Raw genomic sequence first — 13,434 nt, 5'->3', positions numbered from 1 at the left:
GGTTCACCTCTCCAGCCATGACTCCTCCACAAAGCTCCAGACTCATATATCCACCTGCCACTTCACCTACCCACTGGATGTGTTAGAGGCATCTCAATTTTGATGTGTCCCAGATAGATTTCTGTGCTTTCCCCTTCAACCCTGCAACTTCCCATTTTCTCATCTCAATACACAGACTCACCAGCCCCAGCCCCACTACCCAGTGGCATAACTCAAATGCTTGAATGCCCCTTTCTTCTATCTTCCTCACCCCACACCCAATCCCCCAGAAAGTCCCGCTGACTACCTGCCCCCCTGCCACAAAACATTCAAATTTTCCCACTATGTTCCATCTCTACCACTAACCTTAGTACAAGCCATGAGAATCTCACCACAGAGCAACAGAAGTAGCCTACTCAGCCGTCTCTGTGTGTGCTGTTCCGCACCGCCTACCTCTGGATTTATTTTCCTCATAGAAGACACATCAAGTTGTGTAACTTTGCTTATCTTTCATCGGAGACTCAGTTATGTCCCCAAGTTATTTCAAAATGCATAAAAATATAAGATGGCTTGATGGGTGAATAGAAATATGGCTATAGCTAGATCTGATTTTAAAAATACAGTAAAATATTCATTATGAATTTAGATGATAGATGGGAGTTCAAATGTAAAATTCTTTCAACTGTTTTGTGTATTTAAAAATTTTATAATAAAATTCTGGGAAAACAAAGTTTAAAATAAGTCTTATATGTATTCAAGGGCAAAAAATCCAAGCTCTGAAATTCTATAAGCTTTTTGCCTGCATTCCGATCCAACCGCCCAGCCACCCTTGCTTCTACTTTAAAAATGCTTCTTTCCTTCCTCCTTCATTAACTTTCAACACCAGCCTTGTTTCTGCCTCAGGGCCTTGGCACTGGCTGTTCTTCTGCCTGGAATGCTCTTCCCTAGGGTCTTCTTGTAGCTGGCACCTTTTTTATCATTCAGGTCTTAGTTGATGTGTTACCTCCTAAGGGAGGCCTTTCTTGGCCATTGAAACCAAATATTCATCCAGTAAGTGCCTATCATGTAACTCTATTTTATTTTCATTGGAGCCCTTATCATCACCTACACTGTTCTGTTTCCTTCATTGTCTATCTTCACTGATCAAAACACGTTCTATTAAAAACAGGAATTTGGCCCTGGCCAATTTGGCTCAGTGGATAGAGCGTCGGCCTGCAGACCAAAGGGTCCTGGGTTTGATTCTGGTCAAGAGCACGCACCTTGGTTGCAGGCTCCTCCCAGCCCGGGCCCTGGTCAGGGTGCATGTAGGAGGCAAACATCGATGTTTCTCTCTGTCTTTCCCTCTCTCTTCCACTCTCCCTAAAAATCAATGGAAAAATATCCTCGGGTGAAGATTAACAATAAGTAAAATAAAATAAAATAAAATAAAATAAAATAAAATAATAAAATAAAATAATAAATAAAATAAAAATAAAATAAATAAATAAAATAAAATAAAATAAAATAAAATAAATAATAAAATAAAATAAAATAAAATAAAATAAATAATAAAATAAAATAAAATAAAATAAAATAAAATAAAAACAGGAATTTGATGTCTCAACTCTCATGCCCCAGTACTCATTAAATGTCTGCTTGTGATTAATTGTTACAACAACCACTGTGAAGTAGATAGAAACATATCCTCATTATACACATGGAGCTTAACTTCCAAGGACTCCGTCACCTTATTTCTAAAGCAGGTATATCAATACCTACATCATTGTTGAGCAATTCCAGGGCTCGCATTCAAAATAGCTTTTTTGAAATCACTACCTCAAAGAGCTATCTGTACTTCATCTTTATTGCAACATTTCTACAATAGTCACAACAAGGAAATAACCTAAGTATAAGTCTACTTATGAATGGATAAAGAAGATGTGGGATGCCCAACTCTCCAAGGTTTTGTCTTAAACGAAAGTTCTTTCTTAGTAGGGTTCAGTATTCAGTGAATCCAGAAGATTTGAAGGACAGCTCTCAGTTAAAGCCAACCAGAAGTCAACCTGCCCAGACCAAGGAGTGATAATAGTGATGGGAGCAATAAGAAGAAAATAGGAAGCAACATTTGTTATGTGCTTATAATGTCCTCAGCATGTCACTAGCACTTGGTTCACAACGGCTGATGTAGTGGCAAGTGTAGGGTAGAAGTACTTGATCTGGTTTCAAAACCCTCCAACCTACCCACCTTTGACACCAACTTGACAGGAGGAACCCTGACCTTCCTTCCAGCTTTTGCCATCTCTCTTAGGCATTTGTGCCCACCATTGCAGCAAGCCAGCCCTGAGGTCTGACTGTGTGGGTCCCATCCCAGGACTAGAGAGGAAGTCCCTTGAGGGGAGGAGAGACCCGTGGTTCTATGTCCCATTGCTCACACAGTGGCTGGGGGCAGAGTGAAAGACTGCAAGATCCCTTCAGTTAATCACATAATCACATCCTCCTCTCTTTATGTCCTACATACCTGGTCTCTCCCTTACCATCTGCTTCACTCCTCACTGAAGGGACAGCCTCCCAGCCAAGCTGCCTCAGTTCCATCTCTGGAGGAGCAAGGATGTGCAAAGTAAATCTTTGAGTTATATTGGTGTGAATTTGAGTCCTGGCTTTGCTGTTTACTGAGTAAACTCCATAGTTTTAGGTTATTTTCTTAACCTATCTGAAATGTGGACTTCTCACCTGGAAACAGGTATAATAAAAGGCATCCTTATAGGACAAGTATAGTGAGAAAATGTCATGTAGGTCAAGTGTAAAGGTGGTGCCTGGAAGTGCTCACTAAAATAATCCATTATTCAAATTCGTGGTATAGATTTTATACAATCAAAATAACAGTCATCTTGGATTATTCCATTTTTCTGTTTAAAAGTCTCAGGGGGCTCCCTCATGTCCACAAAAAAAAAACAACTCAAAGACCTTAGCTTGTGATCATGCTCTGACTCACCATATCTTCCCAGGATTCACACGAGAACCAGCTCTTGGGCATTCCATCCATGCTGCCCACAGACACAGTATGAGCACAGAGGTCCTTGTCTGAACCTCACATTTCTCCCTTTCCAAATCTCAAATAAAAATTCCTAGCCACATGGTGGGCATCTTAAGTGAATGCAGACCATTACCCCTTGGAAGCTTATGAAACCCATTTCAGTGAAAGCACGTGGCAGGAGGCCTGACAAACACCACGAAACCTCTCCTAATGAATTGCAGTTTGGACATGAGACTGTTTTTTTGGTTTCAGAAAGAAGGAAATTATTCTAAGAGCTGATGGTAGAAAATTAGGTTGGTGTGGGGAAGGGGAAGATGCTGTTATTCATGAAAGGACAGGTCTTTGGAATAAAACGTTTAAACCCGCCAGAATTACAGTGCAACCTTTGTTTGTAAACTCCTACAATTATGGGTTTAGATTAATTTGAGTTGAGTCCTTTCCAGTTACCATTAACCTACCACTTGAATCCATTATGCAATCATGACTCAGTAAGTCCTTCAGCATACCACTTTCAAACACGATGGGAATTAGACAGACTTTGTAAATATTTGAAATTGCCAGTTTAAAATTAATTTGACTCATTTGCTTGCTGGTTGCCAGCAATTTATGAGAGTTGGAGCTTTTTCTGTAATTCTAGATATCATTCATGAGTTTTTTAAACAATTCATTTGGAAAAATCATAGGGTGGAACTTGGTGTCTCCATTGTTATGAGTATTTCCATTTCTCCAATGCCTTGCGAATACTTATTATTATGCTCTTTTTATTATAGCCATCCTAGTGGGTGTGAAGTAGGATCTCATTGTGGCTTTGATTAGCATTTCCCTGATGGCTAATAATGTTGAGCATCTTTTCATGTGCTTATTGGCTGTTGGTATATTTTCTTTGGAGAAATGTCTATTTGGATCCTTTGCCAATTTTTAAAAATTGGGCTACTTGTCTTTTTATTGTTGGACTAGTGGCCCAGTGCACGAAATTCATGCACATTAAAAGGGGATTAATTAGAGGAAATAATTTAATATTGCTATTTGCCCTTTCTCTACAATAGAAGTGTCAGAGATAAAAGAAAATTAGTAAAATGTATATGAAAACCTTCCCCCTGTCAGAGTCTGGGGCACACCATGGGACCCAGAATCAAGTCCCCGCCCACCCACATGCACCTCAAAATCGTGTGAGACCCAGACCTGGCCGCCCCCCCACCCCTCATTGGGATAGATCCAGACCTGGCTAGTCCCACCCTTGTCAAGCCCTGCCGGGCAGGGAACATAGCCTCAGGTCCCCTGGCCCGGCACCAGGATGGGGGGCATGGCCTGAGGTCCCCCAGCCCAGACCAGGATGGGGGGGGCATGCCTTGAGGTCCCCCGTCAAGCCCCGCCAGGTGTGGGACATGGCCTGAGATCCCCTGTCAAGCCCCGCTGGGTAGGGGGCATGGCCTGAGGTCCCCCGTCAAGCCCCATCAGCAGGGGGGTGCAGCCTCAGGTCCCCCTGGGCGGGGGGCACGGCCTGAGTTCCCCCAACCCAGCACTGGGGGTGCACCTTGAGGTCCCCTGTCAAGCCCCGCCAGGCAGGGGGGTGCAGCCTCAGGTCCCCTGGCTCGGTGCTGGGGTGGGGAGAGCGGCCTGAGGTCCCCCAGCCTGGCACTGCGGCAGGGGGAGCAGCCCGAGGTCCCCTAGCCCAGCACCAGGACAGGAAGTTAACCTTGAGGTCCCCCGTCAAGTCCTGCTGGGTGTGGGGTGTGGCCTGAAGTCCCCTGTCAAGCCCCACCTGGTGGGGGGGGGCGTGGCCTGAGGTCCCCTGGCCTAGCACTGGGGTGGGGGAGGGCATAGCCTCAGGTCCCTGCTGATTGCTTGTTAAGGCTCCTTATGGGAACTTGGCCTCAGCTGTGGGTGCAGCCATCTTTGTGATGGTTAATTAGCATATTCCCTCTTTATTAGATAGGATTGTAGCAGTACTTTATATAGTTATAAGTGCCTTCTCAGATACATAATTTGCAAATATTTTTGCACATTCTGTGGGTTGTCTATTTTGTTTGTTTGTTAAATGGTAAACTATGTTGTTTCCTCCCTAGAATTCCTGGCATCTATCTAGCTAACAAAATTTTTTCACATTTCTCTGTGGATGTTTCCAAGAATTTTAAACCTCTTAGGTCCAAAACTGAATTTTGTATCCACTTTTACTCTATACCAGATTCACTTTATAGTATTGTCAAGTCAGCCAAGTGGTCAACCAAGGCAGACACCAACTCTTCTAAAATCTTATCTCTTCTCATCATCCACCTCAGGTTCTGTAAAAAACTAAGCAATGTTTCATTTCTGCCTGCATCCAGATCTTTGAAATCCTGACCCATCCACTATCAAAGCCTAGGTCATGTTTTAATCCTGAATCTTTTGGACTCTTTCAACAGCATAATTCATACCCTTGCCTCCAGTCCAGCCTTTCAAAATGCTAACAGAATGATGGCACTCCCATGAGACACTACAGACTAATGGTAACAAGTGCTAGTTCTGAACCCAACTTTCCTAGTTTAAATCCTGGCTCTTCCATTTAAGCTCTGTTCCTAAATTTTGCATCTGTAAAATGAGGAATGATAATAGTCCCTATTTCATAGAGCTATGTGAGGATTAAATTGTTATATAAAAAGCACTATACCCCACTCCTGCCCAATCCCCTGTCCCAGTACAGAGCCACAGACCAGTGCTCGCTCTGCCCCAGGCACAGACATAGCCTTCAGCTGGCAGAGGCTCTGCCCCCTGGTATGGAAAGAGCCTTCAGGCCAGCATGGGCTCTCACCCGCCCACACAGTCAGAGTCTTCAAGCTGGTGCATGCCCTACCCTTGGCCCAGGTCAGAGCTGCTGGTGCAACCTGGTGTGCACAGTCACAGGTCACAGAACCATGCTGAATGTGCACTTCCTTGGGTTCCAGGGCCACACAGTGAATTGGATGCCAGAGGGTTCTGGGCCCTCAGAGGGAATTGCACACAAGAGAAACTGCATGCACTCCCACTGATCCTGAGAATCTGAAGTGGACAATGGAGGGACCAGAACCAAGGGTAGAAGGGAGTACAACTCAGAGCAGCGACAATAAAGGTGTGAAACTAAAGGCAGACCCAACCTCCCATCTAGCAATTCCCAGGTCATTGAACTGCTAGGGGCTTCAACCCCTCGGACCCCAAGCAGGGAGCCCAGGGCCAGAAAGAGACAGGAAACAATAGGGAGACAAAGAAACAACCCTCAAAAGAAAGAAAAGGAAGAATCACCAGAAAAGAAACTAAATGACATGGAGGCAAGCAATATGTCGGAGAAAGAATTCAGAGTAAGGGTCATAGAGTTCCTAAACTGGTTAGTTCAGAAAATTACCAACGTGTATCAGAATTAAGAGGAAATGAAGAATGATATAGCTAAAATAATAAAAACAATAGAAGGTTTCAACAATAGACTAGAAGAAGCAGAGGACAGAATTAGTGAGTTAGAAGACAGGATAGAAAACACACCCAATCTGAACAGCAATTGGAGAAAAAATTTAGAAAGTAGGAGGAGAGCTTAAGGGAATTTTGGGACAACATGTAATGAAGTAAAATCCATATAATAGGGGTGCCAGAAGGACAAGAAGAGGAGCAAGGATTAGAAAACCTATTTGAAGAAATAATGGCAGAAAATTCCCTGATTTGGGGAAGAAAAAAGTCACACAAGCACAGAGTCCCAAACAAGATGAACCCACCAAGACATGTCATAATAGCAAACGTTAATGATAAAGACAGAATCTTAAGGGCTGCAAGAAAGAGACAGAGAGTTATCTACAAGGGATATCCCATTAGATTATCAAATGATTTCTCAGCAGAAACAGATCAGGCCAGAAGGGAATGGAATGAAGTACACAAAGTGATGCAACACAAGGGACTGAATCCAAGAATATTCTATCCAGCAAGGCTATCATTCAAAATTGAAGGGGAAATCAGGAGCTTCACAGACAAAAAAAGGCTAAGGGAGTTTATCATTACCATGCCAGCAATGCAAGAAAAACTAAAGGGACTGTTGCAAAAAGAAGAATTAGTAAGGGAAGAAGGAACACAGGCATAAAGAATAAAAATGACTACAAGCAAGTACTTATCAATAATAACTTTAAATGTAAATGTGTTAAATGCTCAAATCAAAAGACATCAGGTGGCTAAATGGATAAGAAAACATGACCCATATATATGATGTCTACAAGAGACACACCTCAGAACAAGGGAATCATACAAACTAAAAGTGAAGGGATGGAAAAATATTTTTCAGGCAAACAGAAATGAAAAAAGCTGGGATAGCAATACTTATATCTGACAAAATAGACCTCAAAGAGAAGGCCATAATAAGAGATAAGAAGGCCACTTCATAATACTAAAAGAATCAATAAAACAAGAGGTATAACTCTGGTAAACATATATGTACCCAATGTAGGAGCACCCAAATACATAAAAAAAAAAAAAAAAAAAAAAAAACTTCTGGAAGATCAAGGGAGAGACAAACAGCAACACAATTTTAGTAGGGGACTTTAATACCCCATTGACATCACTGGATAAATCGTCAACAAAAAAGTCAACAAAGAAACAGCAATTCTAAATAACTCACTAGATCAGATGGACTTAATTGACATCATCAGAACATTTCACCCCTCGCCAAAACCGGTTTGGCTCAGTGGATAGAGCGTCGGCCTGCGGACTGAAAGGCCCCGGGTTCGATTCCGGTCAAGGGCATGTACCTTGGTTGCGGGCACATCCTCAGTGGGAGGTGTGCAGGAGGCAGCTGATTGATGTTTCTCTCTCATCGATGTTTCTAGCTCTCTATCCCTCTCCCTTCCTCTCTGTGAAATATCAATAATATATATATATTTTTTAAAAAAAGAACATTTCACCCCAAAGCTACAGGATATATATTCTTCTCAAGTGCATATGGGACATTTTCAAAGATAGATCACATATTAGGACACAGTCTAAGTCTCTACAAATTCAAGAAGACTGAAATAATATCAAGCATCTTTTTCAGATCACAATGGCATGATATTAGAAATTAACTACAATAAAAACAATAAAAAATTCAAACACTTGGAGGATAAATAGCATGTTATTAAACAATGATTGGGTTACCAAAGAGATCAAAGAAGAAATAAAAAACATCCTGGAAACAAATGACAATGAAAACACAACAATCCAAAATCTACGGGACACAGTGGAAACAGTCCTGAGAGGGAAGTACATAGCCTTACAGGCTTACCTCAAAAAACAAACGAACAAACAAACCAAGAAAAACTGGTAATAAATTATAAAACCCTACAACTTAAAGAATTAGGAAGAGAGCAACATGAAAAGCCCAAAGTGATCAGAAGGAAGGAAATAATAAAGATCAGAGCAGAAATAAATGACATGGAGACCAAAAAATCAATACAAAAGACCAATAAAACCAAGAGCTGGTTCTTAGAAAGGATAAACAAGATTGATGAACCTCAAGCCAGGTCACCATGAAGCAAAGAGAGAAGACCCAAACAATCAAAATCAGAAATGAAAGAGGCAAAGTAACAACCGACCCCACAGAAATACAAAGGATTGTAAAAAAAAAATACTATACCAACTCTATTCCAACATACTGGACAACCTAGAAGAGAAATGGACATATTTCTAGAAAAATATAATCTTCCAAAACTGAATCATGAAGAATAAAAAATCTAAATAGGCCAATAACTATGGAGGAAATTGAAGCAGTAATCAAAAAACTTCCAGCAAACAAAAGTCATGGGCTGGATGGCTTTGAATGGTAGTTTACCAAACATTCAAAGAAGCACTAAAACATACCTTCCTCATACTATTCCAAAAAGTTCAAGATGAAGGGACACTTCCAAGATCTTTCTATGAAGCCAGCATTACCCTAATCCCAAAACCAGATAAAGACACTACAAAGAAAGAGAATTACAGGCCAATATCCCAAAAACTAAAATCATTTCCCATAAGAACAGGAACAAGACAGGGATGCCCACTTTCACTAATCCTGTTCAACATAGTACTGGAAGTGCTAGCCATAGCGATCAGACAAGAAGAAGAAATAAAAGGCATCCAAATTGGAAAAGAAGAAGTAAAACTGTCATTATTCACAGATGAAAGGATATTGTACATAGAAAACCCTAAAGACTCCATCTAGGAGTCTACTAGACTTAATAAATGAATTTGGCAATGTAGCAAGATACATAATTAACACCTAGAAATCTATGGCTTTTTTATACACTAATAACAAACTCAGAGAAAGAGAAACTAAAAAAAATAAATAAATCCCATTTACCATTGCAACAAAAAATTAAGATACCTAGGAATAAACTTAACTAAGGAGGTAAAAGTCCTGTACTTGGAAAACTACAGGACATTGAAAAAAGAGATAGAGGAAGATATAAACAAATGGAAGAACATACCATGTTCATGGATTGGTAGAATCAACATCATTAAAATGTCCATACTACCCAAAGCAATCTATAGATTCAGTGCAATCACCATTAAAATACCAATGGCATATTTCACAAACCTAGAACCAACTCTCCAAAAATTTATTTGGAATAAAGAGACCTTGAGTAGTTGTACCAATCCTGTGGAAGAACAACAAAGTTGGAGGGATCATAATACCAGATATCAAGCTATATTACAAAGCCACTGTTCTCAAAACTGCCTGGTGCTAGCACAAGAACAGACATATAGACCAATGGAACAGAATAGTTGGTTCATGGGGGGCCGTGGCCAGCCTGCAAACCACCACAGGCTCCTCGCCGAGGCCACCCCACGCCCCAAGGGAACCCCCACCCTGATCCGGGACACCCTTCAGGGCAAACCAGCTGGCCCCCACCCGTGCACCAGGCCTCTATCCTATCTAATAAAAGAGTAATATGCAAATTGACCATCACTCCAACACACAAGATGGCTGCCACCATGTGGTCAAAGATGGCTGCCCCCATGTGGACACAAGATGGCCACCACAAGACGGCTAGCAGGGAAGGGCAGTTGAGAGGGATCAGGCCTGCAGGGGAAGGCAGTTGGTAGGGACCAGGCCTGCAAGGGAGTTCAGTTGGGGGCGATCAGCCTGCAAGGGAGGGCAGTAGGGGTGACCAGGCCGGCAGAGGAAGGAAGTTGGAGGCGACTGGGCCTGCAGGGAAGGGCAGTTGGGAGGACCCAGGCCTGCAGGGGAGAGCAGTTGGGGGGGACCAGGCCTGCAGGGGAGGGCAGTTAGGGGTGACCAGGCCTGCAGGGGAGGGCAGTTAGGCATCAATCAGGCTGGCAGGGGAGTGGTTAGGGGGTGATCAGGCTGGCAGGCAGAAGCAGTTAGGGACAATCAGGAAGGCAGGCAGGCAGGCAAGCAGTTGGGAGCAAGCAGTCCTGGATTGTGAGAGGGATGTCTGAATGCCCGGGTTGCTGGAGGGGTCCCAGATTGGAGAGGGTGCAGGCTGGGCTAAGGGACATACCCCATCCCCGTGCACAAATTTCGTGCACCGGGCCTCTAGTGGAAAATAAAACAAACAAATGGGACTACATCAAAATAAAAAGCTTTTGCATAGCAAAAGAAACCATCAACAAAACAACAAGAAAGCCCACTGCATAGGAGAACATATTTGCCAATCTTATCTCCAATAAGGGTTTAATCTCCAAAATTTATAGGGAACTCATACATCTTAACAAAAGGAAGATAAACAATCCAATCAAAAAAATGGGCAAAGGCTAAATAGACACCTTTCGAAAGTGGACATACAGGCCAAGAGACATATGAAAATATGCTCAAAGTCACTAATCATCTGAGAGATGCAAATCAAAACAACAATGCGGTACCATCTCACACCTGTCAGAATGGCTATCATCAACAACTCAACAAATGACAAGTGCTGGTGAGGATGTGGAGAAAAGGGATCCCGCGTACACTGCTGGTGGGAATACAGACTGGTTCAACCACTGTGGAAAAAAGTATGAAGTTTCCTCAAAAAAAAAAAAAAAAAGAACTCCCATTTGACCCAGTAATCCCACTTCTAGTAATATATCCCAAGAAATCAGAAACACCAATCTGAAAGGACATATGCACCCCTATGTTCATAGCAGCACAATTTACAATAGCTAAGATTTGGAGAGGTCAATGAGGGAAAAAGGAGACATATGTAATACTTCAAACAATTAAAAAAAAGGAAAAAAATAAAATGCTAAATAAATAAATAAAATAAAAAGTGCTATAAAAAGTGCCTGGTATATAACAAGCATTCAGTAAATGTTAGCTAATGTTGTTATTAGAATTAGTTCCTCTTTTGCAATTAAATATTTCCCAAGGCTTTGCTAACCTATGGAATAAAGTTGAAATGTGTTGCTTTAGTACATGAGACACTCCATGATCTGCAATGTGAGCTGAGAAAAAAGTACTATGACCACAAAATCCTTGCAGCGGTTTTATATCTTTGTTTTTCAAAATGTGCTATGGAATTTAGAATTATCAGGTGTAACTTCTTTCCAGGTGTTGTTGCTTTGCTACTACTGCAGAACATGTACAAAGAGCTTACTCCTGACCTGGCAGAATGCTTAGCACTTTCTATGCACTATACACTATATGCCTTAATTCTCACAACTGCCTTATAAGGCAGTTAGTATTGCTATGCCCAACTTCATAGCAGAGATAAATGAAGGGGTAAGTCTATTGTCCAAGATCACACAATTAGAAAGTTGAAAAACCTGGATACAGTCCCAAGTCTCTTGGACACCACATCCTAAACTCCTGGCTCCGCCTCAGAGTTTCTGAAGGGATGTCCTTAGACAGACATTCTCAAAGGCAGTGTGCGAAGGAATTTCAAGTACTTATTTCATATTTGTAATTTTTGAATAGAGCACATCTTCCAGCTGGGAAGTCTATACACTGTTATCCAGACATCTGAAAATTCCTGAGACAAAGAAATTTTAAATGTAGTTTCTGAAAGCTCTTGCTAAACAGAAGTATTTCTCCTTGGGGGCTAAGTATCTTCCTTTGCTGGCTGGACTATTGCTGATTAACTCATTTGGTGGAAGCAAGCGGGTCTTAGACCCAGCTTTCTCCTTTCCCAGACTGCTCCTCACACATGGAGAAGGATCAAGGAGAGTATGAGTACTCAGGAGAATCCTCCTCCTCTCCAAGAAGTAACTCAAGGTACTTGGGCATTGGCGAGTGCCTCCGGCTGTCATCGTAATAAGCAGAGGCAGCGCATTCCTAACTGCATGCACAGGAGGTCTTCATTATCCGAGGATAATTAGTTCTGGAAAAATGCTACTTAAAATGAATCCATCAAAAAATAGGAACTAAATTTTCAAAATAAACTGTAAAAAAGTTACTTGAGACTTTAATATAAAAACAAAGCTAGCAATAATGAAAACAAGCTTAATTGATTTAATGTTTAACAAAACAGATCATAATAGAGGGATAAATTAAAATTCTGCCCTCTTAGAAAATATACAATATGAATTGAGTGTGTATGTTTTTTCCAGTTGTTCTGACAAAGTTGTATAACAGAAAAATTCAACTTGCCTTGAACTTTGCATTATCATAAACTCTTTTTCAAAATTATTTAAGGACTTCACATTTCCTGAATGTCTTCTTTTTAATCCTCACCCAAGAATATGTTCATTGATTTTAGAGAGGGGGATGGGAAGGAAGAGAGGGAGAGGAAGGAAAAGAAGGAGGGAGGGAGGGGGGGAGAGAGAGAGAGAGAAGAAACATTGAGCAGCTGCCTCCCTCCCGGGGATTGAACCTGCAACCTAGGTATGTGCTCTGACCTGGAATCGAACCCGCGGCCTTTTGGTGAATGGGACACACACTTCAACCAACTGAGCCACACAGGCCAGGGTGTGAGTATCTTTCTTAATTTTTGTTTTTCAAATCATTCTCTTTCAAAGTTCCAATTATAACCTCAATGTGGTTGATTTCCTCTTTTAAGTCTGCCTAGTCCTCCTTGGTCCATGGCTTTGAGTATGGCTAATTTGGTTCTTCAATTTTCAGGGACTCCAAGAAATTTTGCATCCTTTGGAAAATTTGCAATTTCATTTTTTCAGTCATTTGCCTTGCATTTGCTTTGTGTTGTCTGGTATTTACATTGCCCAGTCAACATGAGACAGACCAACAAAGATGGTGACTGGATGGCTTGGTCCAGCAGCTGATGCTAAACGGAGAGGGGAAGATTTTAGTGGTATTTATGTGCTATGCCTTTGTTTCCTTATGCAAATTCATAATTTTGGCACCTCTCCGATACTGATTTCCCTATTGGCATATGGCTTTCCAAATACCAGGCACAAGATTCACTCTGGACTTGGAGGAGTTAATATTACCTAGAGTTTGCTAAAATCCAGACTCCTTTTCATGGCCCCTGTGGCCCAGCAGAGTCTCAGTAGCAGCCCCACCATTCTACATCTTTATCCTCAGGTCATGCTTTCCCCCC

Source organism: Plecotus auritus (genome assembly GCF_963455305.1).
Source record: "Plecotus auritus genome assembly, chromosome: 6".
Classification (NCBI taxonomy): Eukaryota; Metazoa; Chordata; class Mammalia; order Chiroptera; family Vespertilionidae; genus Plecotus; species Plecotus auritus.
This window is presented reverse-complemented; position numbering follows the sequence as displayed.